This window comes from Elephantulus edwardii, unplaced genomic scaffold, assembly GCF_000299155.1.
Source record: "Elephantulus edwardii isolate Elephantulus edwardi_28Jun2011 unplaced genomic scaffold, EleEdw1.0 scaffold00002, whole genome shotgun sequence".
In the NCBI taxonomy this organism is placed as follows: domain Eukaryota; kingdom Metazoa; phylum Chordata; class Mammalia; order Macroscelidea; family Macroscelididae; genus Elephantulus; species Elephantulus edwardii.
In genome coordinates, this window is record NW_006399752.1 from 40556535 (window position 1) to 40568692 (window position 12158).

General features: G+C 44.5%; 1 pseudogene; it reads left to right on the forward strand.

Moving 5' to 3' along the window:
* Positions 1-471: 471 nt before the first annotated feature.
* LOC102876367 lies at positions 472-10273 on the forward strand (annotated as a pseudogene).
* The last annotated feature ends 1885 nt before the right edge of the window (positions 10274-12158 follow it).

The window sequence follows — 12158 nt, forward strand, 5'->3', positions numbered from 1 at the left end:
CTGAGTTCAAGTTTTACTCTGTCCCTGACTGTCTTCAAGGGTAAGGAAAAGCTAGTGAATCACTTTCCTGCAACTGGAATACAGGGCGATGTGCAGAGGCTCCGGAGTGTAGAATAATGGGGGGGGGGAGCTGAGCAGGAAGGAGCGAGAGAGAGGACTCCTGAGCAGGAGGGAGCACAGCTGAGCAGGAGGGAAGACTTCTGAGCAGGAAGGAAGATATCTGAGCAGAAAGGAGGACTCGTGAGCAGGAAGGAAAATATCTGAGCAGAGCAGAAGGGAGGACTCCTGAGCAGGCCTGAGCACAAGGGAGGACTCTTGGGGAGGGAGGAGTCCTGAGCAGGCCCGAGCAGGAGTGAGGACTCCTGAACAGAAGGGAGGACTCCTGAGCAAGAGTGAGCACTCCTGAGCAGGCTGAGCAGGAGGGAGGACTCCCAGGCAGTAAGGAGTAGAAGACCAGGGAGGAATCTGCCAATGGCCCAGGGAGCCTATGACCAGGTCTGGCAGTGACTCTAGGAGACAAGAAAGGTAAGATGGTAAGAAGTGGGGCCACACTCCCCTCTGCCTGCCCTGCCCAGACTACCCCACCTCTTTCTCAGTCAGCAAAGCCAGATAGGTGTTACGGCGAGCAGCCTGGCACATTCCTCCCTGAGCCACTAGTGGCTCCTTTGGCCGTGAAGTCCTAACTTAGTTGTTGATGAAGGCTACTGAATGGGGACAGTGGTATTCAGTGCTGGGATTCACACCTTCCCTGTGGGGCACTGGGCTTGATTCCCACGCAATGCAGCTTGTGTGCACCCAGCACCCTCCTGACGCTGGAGGCCTGTGTGTTGCTGGGCTGTTGAATAGGTTTCTTCAGAGCTTCCAGCCTGAGACAAGCTAGGAAGAAAGGCCTGGAGGTCGACTTCTGAGCGTTAGCCAATGGGAACCCTACGGATCATGGCAGCCCACTCTGGGAGTGAGCTGGTGTAGGACCTGGCAGCATTTTGTCCACAGTGCATGGAGTAGCCGAGGGTTGGCCTTGCAGGAAGCTGACAACAGCAGCAACAAAGGCAGATGAAGAGACATAGAAAGAGAAAGGCTCTGGGCTGGGAGAGTTCTCAGGCCAGAAGGCTTTCAACCTACCGCTGGACCACAGAGCATCCATGCAGGACACCGGAGGAGGCGGAGACCACTAAGACTAAAGTCAACAACTGAAGTCAGCTCTGTGGAACCACAGAGCACCTCGTTTTCCAGATTGCAAAGGTGGAGGCTGGGGAGCGGGGCTTCTCGGAGGTTCTCTGGGAGGGATTCTCAGGGAACTGGCCCCATCCGGACATTTCCTGAGCCGTAGTCTCATTCTTTTCTATTACTCGAGCTTCTTTATGTAACTTGAAGGTGAGGCTACTTGACCTGTGTCTCGAAATTTTCCCAGCAATGCTGGGAAAAAGGACTGCGGCACACTCCACCAAATTCCATTCAAGTAATTACCCAGGGAGAAGAACTATAATTGCACAGATGTAAGTGCTCCATTTCGTGGGGTTAAAAATACCGACTTGAGAGGGCTGCGGTGTGCGCTGAACAAGACGGCGAGCGCGTGCTCTTGGCGCCGGCTCCTGACAGCTGCCCTCCAGTGGCCCTGCTAGTCAGTGTTTCCTGCCCACACCGCCGTGATGGAGCCCCAGGCCCTCCTCCTAAAAGCCCAGCCTCCTAGCCGTAGAGTTCTTGCCAGAACAAGTAGTTCAGGGTAAGCAGCCCGGCCCTCTGTACTTTCCAAGGCTGACATCGATCCCTGGAAGGGCTCAAATTCAAGGAAGTTCCCACGGCAAGAAATTTTAAGTGCTCCTGAAAGCACATTCAAAGCTTACGTTCAGAAAGAGAGAATATGCAAGTCAGACGGTGGGATAAACTGGAGACCTTGGTGATAATTCACCAGTGGGATAGACTGAGTTCCTGCTCCCGATTCCTCACCCCTCCCGGCATCCACACACTGGCCACGGCCCTGTGTGGGGCAGAGAATATTCTCTATCCCTTGACTTTGAGCTTGACCTTGGAGCTTGCTATGGGCAATGGGATGGAGGTGACGGTGCTGGTCCCAGGCTTAGGCTCTAAGGAGACTTCATGCTTTTGCATCACCCCAAGAAGTACTTCTTGCTGCCCCAGTGACCCTGACCCTAGAGAGAACACTCTCGGAGTGGACCCTCCCCCCCCCCCCAGGTGTCCCTCAGGTCAGTGATCAAAGTCCAAACTGGTTCAGCTGCCCCCAGGACAGAGATGGTGGAATTCTCACCACCCCCGAGCACAGTTCAATTCTTGGTGAGTGCACCTTTTAGTCAGTTCTCATTGGTCCACCAGACAAGATTAGCACGGTGGCACCTCGGTAAAGTGAATGTGTGCTAAATGGAAAGTTAGAGGTTCGAGCCCAGCCAGCAGCTCCAAGGAAATGGAAACTATTTGGCTACCCCACCAGCTGCTCCGAGGGAGAAGGATGGGCAGTCTCCTCCCGTATGATTAACCGCCTCTGAAAACCTGTCTGAAGATGCGCTATGGGTCGGTTCCGACTCAATGGTACACAACAACAACCTTCTGTAAAGATCTCCCATTCCTGTTTCAACCATTTTCAGACCAAAAAGTAACCTACAAAATCAAATCAAACAGTACATAAAACCTAAAATAAATCTAACATACATACATAGCAACCTCAGGCACCGTTCATAGCTATGATGCTAAGATGCTGAGTGTAGTTCCCTGGGAAGACGCTTGGTGGCGCCACTCTTGCAGCTCAGGGTGTGTGAAGCTGCTCTATCAGTTCACTGCAAAACGAAACAATGAATGAGTTTTGTTTTCTGCCTCATTTCATGAAAGCAAAAATTCCTTTTTTTTTTAAGCCTAGCCAAAGCAGCCACTAAAGTAAGTCATAAAAGCTAAGAGGCATATTTTAAAATTAGGAAAGGTATGGGTCAGGGTGGATATGGATATTTCTTCCACACCTATTCAATCTGTAGGGTAAAAAAATCACTTGAGAAGTTGGATTACATGGAGAAGAATGTGACATCAGGATTTGAGGAAGACTCACTAACAACATGTGTTATGCAGATGACGCCACCTTCCTTGCTGCAACTGAGGAGGACCTGATGTGTTCACAGCAGGTCAAAGACTATAGTCTTCAATATGCGTTGAAGCTCAACATCAAGAAGACAAAGATTCTCGTCACTGGGCTAATTGGCAGCACGATGATAGATGGAGAAGAGATTGAGGTTGTTAACACTTTCCGTTTGCTCGGCTCCACAATTAACACTCTTGGCACCACCAATTAGGAAACCAAAATATTAATTACATCAGGGAAATCTGCTGTCAGGGGTCTCTCCAAAGTGCTAAAGAGCAATGATGTCAGTCTAGAGACCAAGGTGTACCCGATTCAGGCCATGGTCTTTGCAATTACTTGCTATGCATCAGAGAGCTGGACAATGACTAAGGAAGACAAAAGAAGAACCAATGCCTTTGAGTTGTGGTGCCGAAGAACAGTATTGAATATATGACCGTGGACTTCCAAGAGTACAAACAAGTCTGTCTTGGAAAGAAAAAAACCAAGTTTCTCCTTGAAGGCAAGGACTTTGAAGCTCTCTCTCACATACTTTGGGCATGTGGAGGGACTGGTCCTTGGAGAAGGACATCATGCTTGGAAGGGTGGAGGGACAGCACAGGAGAGGAAGACCCCGGATGAGATGGATTAACACAGTAAGCAGTAAATGGGGTCATTTGTGTTGGAGACAGTGAGACTGGGTCAGGATAGAGCAGGGTTCAGAGCTATTGTACAAAGGTCATTATGAGTTGGCCACTCGAAGGCACACAACAACAACAGTGTATGTTCTTTTTACCTGCATTCATCTTCTCCCACCTTAGTTGGGTGAATGGATCTTAAATGCTTTATTTGCAAATTCCAGGAAATCAGAAAAGGCAGTATTAGCTCCAATTAAGAGTAGCTAAGAAGGTGACTAATGCACATTTGTGTTTTGGAAGATCCATGAAAATAGCTTTTATAAACACTAATGGTTCTTATGACTAACTGGGTTTTTTAAAATATTAATATTTTATTTATTCAGGCAAATAAAAATCTAACATTCCTTAAATTCTTTAAGAGCTGTGGTAACATAGTCCATAGGGTGTTGTGCTGCCGACTCAAAGGCCCTACCTCTCTGGAGATTCGAATCCACCGGAGGTTCTGCAGGAAAAGATGGGCAGTCTGCTCTTACATGATTTACAGTCTTCAAAAAACAGCTGGAAGTTCAGCTATGAGTCAATTCTGACTTGCTGGCAATACGTGGAAATTTTCTTAAATTCTTATTTCTAATTAGACTCATAATATGTTCTAGCTGTACATCTAAAGTAGCCTTTATAAAGCAGTTAACCAAATTCCCTCAAACATTCTCAGTTGCATGTATATTAACACCATCAGTTTTCTTTATAAATATGATATTGTTTGGTCGCCAGCAAAATCATCACATGAGCACAGCATATCGTTTACATCAAGTCATAAATAATATACTCCTACAATTATTCATTTTAATGTTTCTTAAATAATAAACAATTGCTTTAACAATGAAATCATTTTCAACTTTAATAAGAAAAAAAGCATAACTTCAAAATTAAAACCATGACTCTCTCTCACATAGGCCGAGTTCTCAGAAACAGGCTAAAAGAATACTCAATATACACAAATTATCCTTAAAACGAACACAAAAGTATAAGTAACACCCCTTTTGTAGTGGTCTAGTGGTTAAGGGAGTTATGCTACAAACTCAGATGTGAACAATTTGAATCCACCCACTGCTCTGTGTGAAAGATAGGCCATGCAATTTCCAGCCTCTGAAAATCTGCTGGAGAGTCAACTTTAAGTGGGTTCGAATTCAATGGAAATGAGCTTTTTTTGCTTTTTTGGGGGGGGGTTGTTTTTATAAGTGATTGAGTTAATGTGGGTGACACTGCCCCCTAGGGGGCATTTTGAAAACTTGGTTTGTTGTTCTCTGCTGCCCAAGAGCACCTGGCCTCCAGTGAGCCCCCGATTAGTGGGGGTACCTCCTCAGAATGGGGCCCTTCTCTCTTTCTATTCACTCTTCTCTCTCTTCTCTAACACGTTCCAGAAGCCACATTTGTACCAGTGCAGCCTTTGCAGAGTGCATCATCCTTTGACATCTCACATCAGCTATGGTCATCTGCTTATGCTAGCCACCTCTGAACGGACACCCTGCCTGCATTTATCCCCTGGACGGGCACAGACACTATCTCTGGTCAGGGAGGCTAGCTGAGGCTCCTATGAGGTCAGCAGATACCTGTCGGTACACCTTAAACTGGGAAGGGGCCTACCTGTGACCCATCAGGTGTGATGTAACACGTATAAGCCTGTGCAGAGAAGAACAAAGGTCGACCCGATTCTGCACCATCCTCACAGCCACTGCTGGGCTTCATAAAGCCCGTGGCCGCGTCGCATGGAGGATCTTTCTCTTCCTCACTGACCCTCTATTTTTTCCAAGCAGAGTGTTTAGAATCCCAACGTATTCTGGACACTTCTACACAACTAAAAATTACGCTGCACACTTTCCAGCTCCTTTCTCGTAATAAGGGAGCTCTCATGGTGTCACCGGCAGGGAGTTGCACGGCTACCCAAGGGCGGCGCCTCTCTGACTGTTCGAACCCATCAACTGCTCTTCAGGAGAAAGATAGGCAATCTCCTCCCACAAGATTTATAGCCTCTGAAAACCCACTGGAAGGTCAGCTAGGAGTCGCTTCCGACTCGACAGCATGAGTCCTTGTAATTAAAAAGTCTCAATTCTCTGAGTTTAGAACTTTCTTACATTTTTACGTTGAAAGTGCCGAGGATATATTTGCAAAGTTTTAAAATAAGCAAAATATTCAAATAATGAGCTTATTTTCCAGCTCATGGCATATTTGGTTTTTTTCTGAAATCTATCAAAAATTGTTATTATTGATGAGTCTCCTTCTGATCCTGATGCCACATTCCTCTTTAGAGATGCAAGCTTCTCGGTTAATCTGCTCAGCACACAGATTGTATACAGGTGTGGAGAGAGCAACCCTGATGCACGCCCTTCTTAATTTTAAATCATGTAATGTTCCCTTGCTCTGTTCACAAAACAGCTTCCTGGTCTAGGTATAGGTTTCGCATGAGCGCAATTAAGTGCTCTGTGGTTCCCATTCTTCTCAATGTTAACCACAATACTGTGGTGTTGGAGAATAGCACTGAACATCCCATGGATGGCCAAAGGGACAAACAAGTATGTCTTGGAGCGAATGCGGCTGGAGGGCTCTTTGGTAGCAAGAATGATGAGGCTTCACCTAACATGCTTCTGGCATGTTGCTAGGAAAGGCTATTCCTTGGAGAAGGACTTGATGCTTGGAAAGGTAGAGGATCAGCAGAGAGGATGACCCTCGACCAGGTGAGTTGACGTGGTTACTGCCACCACGGGCTCTAATGTGGCAAGAAGTGTAAGAACCGCACAGAATAGGACAGGATTCAGGTCTGTAGTTTATAATAGGGTCACTATAGGTTGTACTCAACTCGACTGTGCCTACCAATAACAATCAAAAATCAGTCACCAATTCAGAAGTTTTTGCCCTGTTAGCATTGTCCTTCCTGGAACCTGAGGCCATAAGCTAAGTCTGCATTTGTAGCTGCCACGTTCATAGTGGAGAGTTACATAGGATTGCCTCCGGAAACTCATAGTGATTAAACTTAATGGTCTCAAAGCCCTTACTGCCGTGAAGTTGGAACTGACTCATAGCTGACGCTGTTGGGTTTCTGAAGTTGTGAATCACAAGGGAGATTGTTCACCTTCTTCCTTGGAGCCACTAGCGGATCCAAACCACCAGAGAGGCGTCACATTTGAGTCAGCAGTACAACTCCTTACAGGTTTTGCAGCCAGAGCCCTCTATGTTTATAGATAGATGTGTGTGTGTGCGCGCGTGTGTGTGTGTGTGTGTGTGAGAGAGAGAGAGAGAGAGAGAGAGAGATTAAGCCCTTATTTTAAAATGTTAAATATAAAGAAAAATGTTTAAGAATTTCCAGTTGAATCTTCTATTATGCAAATCAAAATTTAGGAGGTTAGGCATATCATTGTTGTTGTTATTGTTGTTCTGTGCTGCCAAGTCAGCACTGACTCCTAGCTGACCCCAGCAGGCTTTCAGAAGTTGTAAATCACACAGGAAGAGACAGCTTACTTTATCTCACCAAGCTGCTGCTGGATTAGAACCTCATTAGCCTTACCCACTAGACCTCAGTGCTCAGGACGGGCGTGTGGTTGGTTATGCACCATTGAGTCAAGTACTACTCATAGCGATCCTATGACCAATAGCTCTGAACCTTGCCCTGTCCTGAGCCAACCTCAGTTTCTCTGACACATCTGACTCTATTGCCACAGTCACTGTGTCAGTACGTATCATCACAGGTCTTCTTACCTTCAGCTGACCCTTCCAAGCATGGTGTCCTTCATCAAGGACTGGCCCCTCCTGACAACATGTCCAAAGAATGTGAGATAGTTTCACCATCCTGGCCTCCAAGGATCACCCTGCCTTCACTTTCTCCAGGAGAGAATTTTTATTATTCTCTTGGCAGTCCATGGACAGTCAGTGTTCTTCTCCAGCACCACAACTTGTAGGCATCAATTCTTCTGTTATCTTTAATCATTCTCCAGATTTCAGATGTATAGCAAGCAATTGAGAACACCATGACTTAAATCAGGCACACCTTAGTCTTTACACTGACATTGTTGCTCTTTAGCACTCTGGAGAGGTCCTTGACAGCAGAGTTCCCCAGTGCAATTCATCTTTTGATTTCCTGACTGCTGGTACCAAGTTGCTGATTGTAAGTAATATGAAACTGTTAACTTCAATCCTTTCTCCATCTATCATGATGCTGTCTCTTGGCTCAGTGGCGAGGATTTTTGTTTTCTTGATGTTGAAATGAAATTCATATTGAAGGCTGTAGTCCTTTATCTTCTACAGCAAGTACTTCAAGTCCTTCTCATTTTCAGCTAGCAGGAGTGACATCCACTGCTGAAATAGCTTGCCTCCAGAAACTCTACGAATTGGAGAAACGATAAAAGTTATACAAGTGTTCAGGTCTTTCGTTCATAGGGTTACTATGAGCAGTCTATGACTTGACAGCACTTAACAATAACAACAAGGTTGTGTCATCTGCATAATGCAGGTTGTTGATGGGTCTTCTTCCTCTAATCCTGATGCTACACTCTTGACTAAAGGTGGTCCACAAGTCATGAATGAATGAACACATCATTAGGTGGAAACTAGCTCAGTTTCGTTATTTGTGCCAGTCTAATGCTCTACCCTAGTCATTGTCCAACTCTCTGATGCATAACAAGTGATTGCAAAAACCATGGCCTGTATCAGGCGTGCCTTAGTCTCCAGAGAGACACCGTTGCTCTTGAGTACTTTAGAGAGGTCCCTAACCGCAGACTTTCCCATCGCAATACGTTTTTTGATTTCCTGGCTATTGGTGCCAAGAGTGTTGACCGTGGAGCCGAGCAAACTGAAGCTGTGAACAATCTCAATCTCTTCACCATCCATCCTGATGCTACCGATTGGTCCAGTGGTAAGAATTTTTGTCTTCTTAACATTGAGCCTCAGTCCATATTGAAGGCTGCAGTCCTTGACCCTCTGCAGTAAGTGCATGAGGTCCTCCCCAGTTTCAGCAAGCAGGGTTGTGTCATCTGCATAATGCAGATTGTTGATAGATCGTCCACCAATCCTAACGTCCACCAATCACTTGTTATGCATCAGAGAGTTGGACAATGACTAGGGAGGAAAGAAGGAGAATTGACGCCTTTGAGCTGTGGTGCTGGAGAAGAGTATTGAATGTACCATGGACTGCCAAGAAAACAAATAGATTCATCCTAGAGAGGGTTAAAACAGGCTGCTCCTTGGAGGCAAGGATTCTGGGTCTTCGCCTGACATACTTTGGACATGTTGTAAGGAGAGACAGGTCTTTGGAGAGGGACATCATGCTTGGGAGGGTGGAGGGACAGTGCAGGAGGGGAAGACCCTCTATGAGGTGGATTGATTCAGTGACTGGGGTAATCGGGATGGGTGTGTCAGAGGCAATGAGATTGGCACAGGATAGAGTAGGGTTTAGGGCTGTTGTACATAGAGTCGCTATGAGTCCTAAACGACTCGACAGCACATAACAACAACAACAACAATGCTCTACCCAGTCATGTGAAGATCAATGTTTCCTGCCAGACTTTGAAGATTCCTTCCAACAGATTATGGCATTAAAGCCATATGACTTGAGGAGGCGATTATATATAATATTTCGAAGAGAAGAAGGACTTGATTATGGTTGTTTAGCAAGAGAATAGTTTTTCTTACTTTCCCATGAAGTTTTGAACCCTGTGTGTTGTTTATTTGAGCTGACAAGAACAACTACTGCCTGAAGATTAACCCAGCATCAACCATTAATCCCGTTCGTCTTTCGTACTTCTGTTCCATTGGTCTCTTTATTGCTATGGCACTTTTCCATAGAAAGTTTCTTGATACTGGTTTCTCGTTACCATTCTACAAGCATACCGTAAGAAACTTACTATCAAGAATTTGTAATCTATTGATATGGAATTTTATAACTCTCTTTTCTGGATAAGAGATAATAACATTGAAGAATGTGGCTTAGACATGTTTTTTTCTGTTGACGTGGAGATCTTGGGAGAAGTTACGTCACATGATCTGAAGTTGGGAGGCTCTAATATCCTAGTGACTGAGGAGAACAATGATGAATACATTGGACTGATGACAATGGCATTTTTCTGGAGGAGTACAAGAGCAAACCAGAGCTTTCCTTGATGGTTTCAATCAAGTTGTTCCCCTTCAGTGGCCACAGTGACAAAAAAGATTAAAGGTTAAGTTATGTGGCATATAAGAGGTTGACTTGGCAGATTGACAAAGAAATACTGTTTACCAACGTTATATAAGAAACAGCAAGCAAATCATTTGGTTGTGGCAGTTTGTGAAAGAGACAGACAGTGAAGTAAGAATGCGACTCTAGCAGATTGTCACCGGAACGTGCCTTTTCCCTCTCAGTGGATTTGCTGAGCTGATGGGAAGGAATGGGCCTCAAAAGTTTTTTATGGGAAAAGTTGGCACAGACACCTGGTTACCAAGGAGCCACACATGTTTTAATCGCTTGAATCTACCACCATAGAAGAGTTAGGAGCAACTAAAGGAAAAGCTGCTTTTTGCAATAGAAGAAACAGAAGCCTTTAGACAAGACTGAATGTGGCTTCTGATCTTGGAGGAGCTCTTGCGTTTAAATACCCCAGCCAAGAAAAATTGCACAAATAATGTAAATAAGCTGTTCATGCTGTACAGTGAATTTTCTGAACCTTTAAAAGTATAAATGTTTTCCCTTCTTCCAGAGAAATATGCAAACAATTCATTGTTTTCTACTTTAGTGTTTCCTTGAAGTGACTGACCAGGAAAAAGATCATCCTTAAATTTTGAAGCAAGTAAGACCTTATTAAAAAATAATATGTATATATCTATATAGGCATATATGATAGTGGGTCTATAGAGCTGAGTGTATGAAACATGACAGCCATTCATTGAGAAAGATCTCTATATGCTTTACTTTGTTTCTACTATCCAGGGAAAGGTGCAAGTTGCTTCACTTTGTCCTCCCTTACGCAACATCTCTTAAGAGTGTTTAGTTGCCACCACAAAAAAGATAAAGGTAAACAATCCAATTGAAAAATGGGCACAGGCTATGGACACTTCACCAAAGAAGACATTCAGATGGCCAAACAAGCACATGAGGAAATGTTCAAAATGCCTAGCTCTAAGAGAGATGCAAATCAAAACAACTGTAAGATATCATCTCACCCCACTAAGAATAGCAAAATTTAACAGAACAGCAAGCAACAAATGCTGGCAAGGTTGTGGAGAAACTGGAACCCTTATTCACTGTTGGTGGGAGTATAACATGGTGCAGCCCCTGTGGAAAGCGGTATGGCGCTTTCTCAAAAAGTTGCAAATAGAGATACCATTTGACCCAGCGATTCCACTACTGGGAATATACCCCAAAGAGAACATAACTGACATCCAAGCAGATATATGCACATTCATTTTTACCACGGCTTTGTTCACAATAGCGAGGAGTTGGAAACAACCTCAGTGCCCATCAACAAATGAATGGATAGAGAAGCTGTGGTATATTCACACGATGGAATACTATGCTGCATTGAAAAACAAGGAACTCAGGCAATATTATTCAAAATGGGTGAGCCTGGAGGACATTATGCTGAGTGAAATATCTTAGTCACAAAAGGACAAATACTGCATGGTGCCACTGTTGTAAAACAGGACTGACCTCAGTTTGGGGGGAGACTGAGAAAGATGGGCTCAAAAATGTATACTGCATTGAAACAGATGAGAGAGAAAACTGTTTAAAAGGGATATGTGATTAGGTATTTTTGTCATGACAGGAGTCCAGAGCGAAGAATGTATAGTGGAGAGGACCAGGGGGGAGGGACTATAAAACAATGAAAGAATTTGTCTTTTACTTTTCCAAGAGGGTAGTGTACTGGGGGACTTGGGGGGAGCAGAGAAAAGTGCCACAATGAGTGAATGGAAACCCAAAGTCTCTGTAAATGTTCATTGACATTAATAATAAATTTTGTTTGTTTTTTTTTTGTTGTTGTTGTTGTTTTATTTTGTGTGTGTGTACCGTCAAATCAGATCTAACTAGTACAGGAGGATATTGCGCCTCCTTCTCCGGCCGAGCGTCTGGTGGATTCGAACCGTGTTCCTCTGGGATTGCTGTGCAGCTGCTTGCCACTAGGCCACCAGAGCTCCCCTGACATTAATAATAAATTTTAAAAAATAATCAACTCCTAGTAATTTGTAAAAATTGACAGTGAAAATTTGACAAGTTCACAACAATAACTTGTGTTTAACAGGCATCTTTATAAGTGGAAATTTATAATAAAACTATTTAAAATTGGGGATCTCTGGTGGCCTAGTGGCAGGAAGCTGCACTGCAATCCCAGAGGCACACTGTTCAAATCCACCAGATGCTCTGCCGAGGAAGGAGGGACAATCTCCTCCTGTACCAGTCAGATCTGATTTGATGGTACACACACACAAAAATAATAAAATAAATA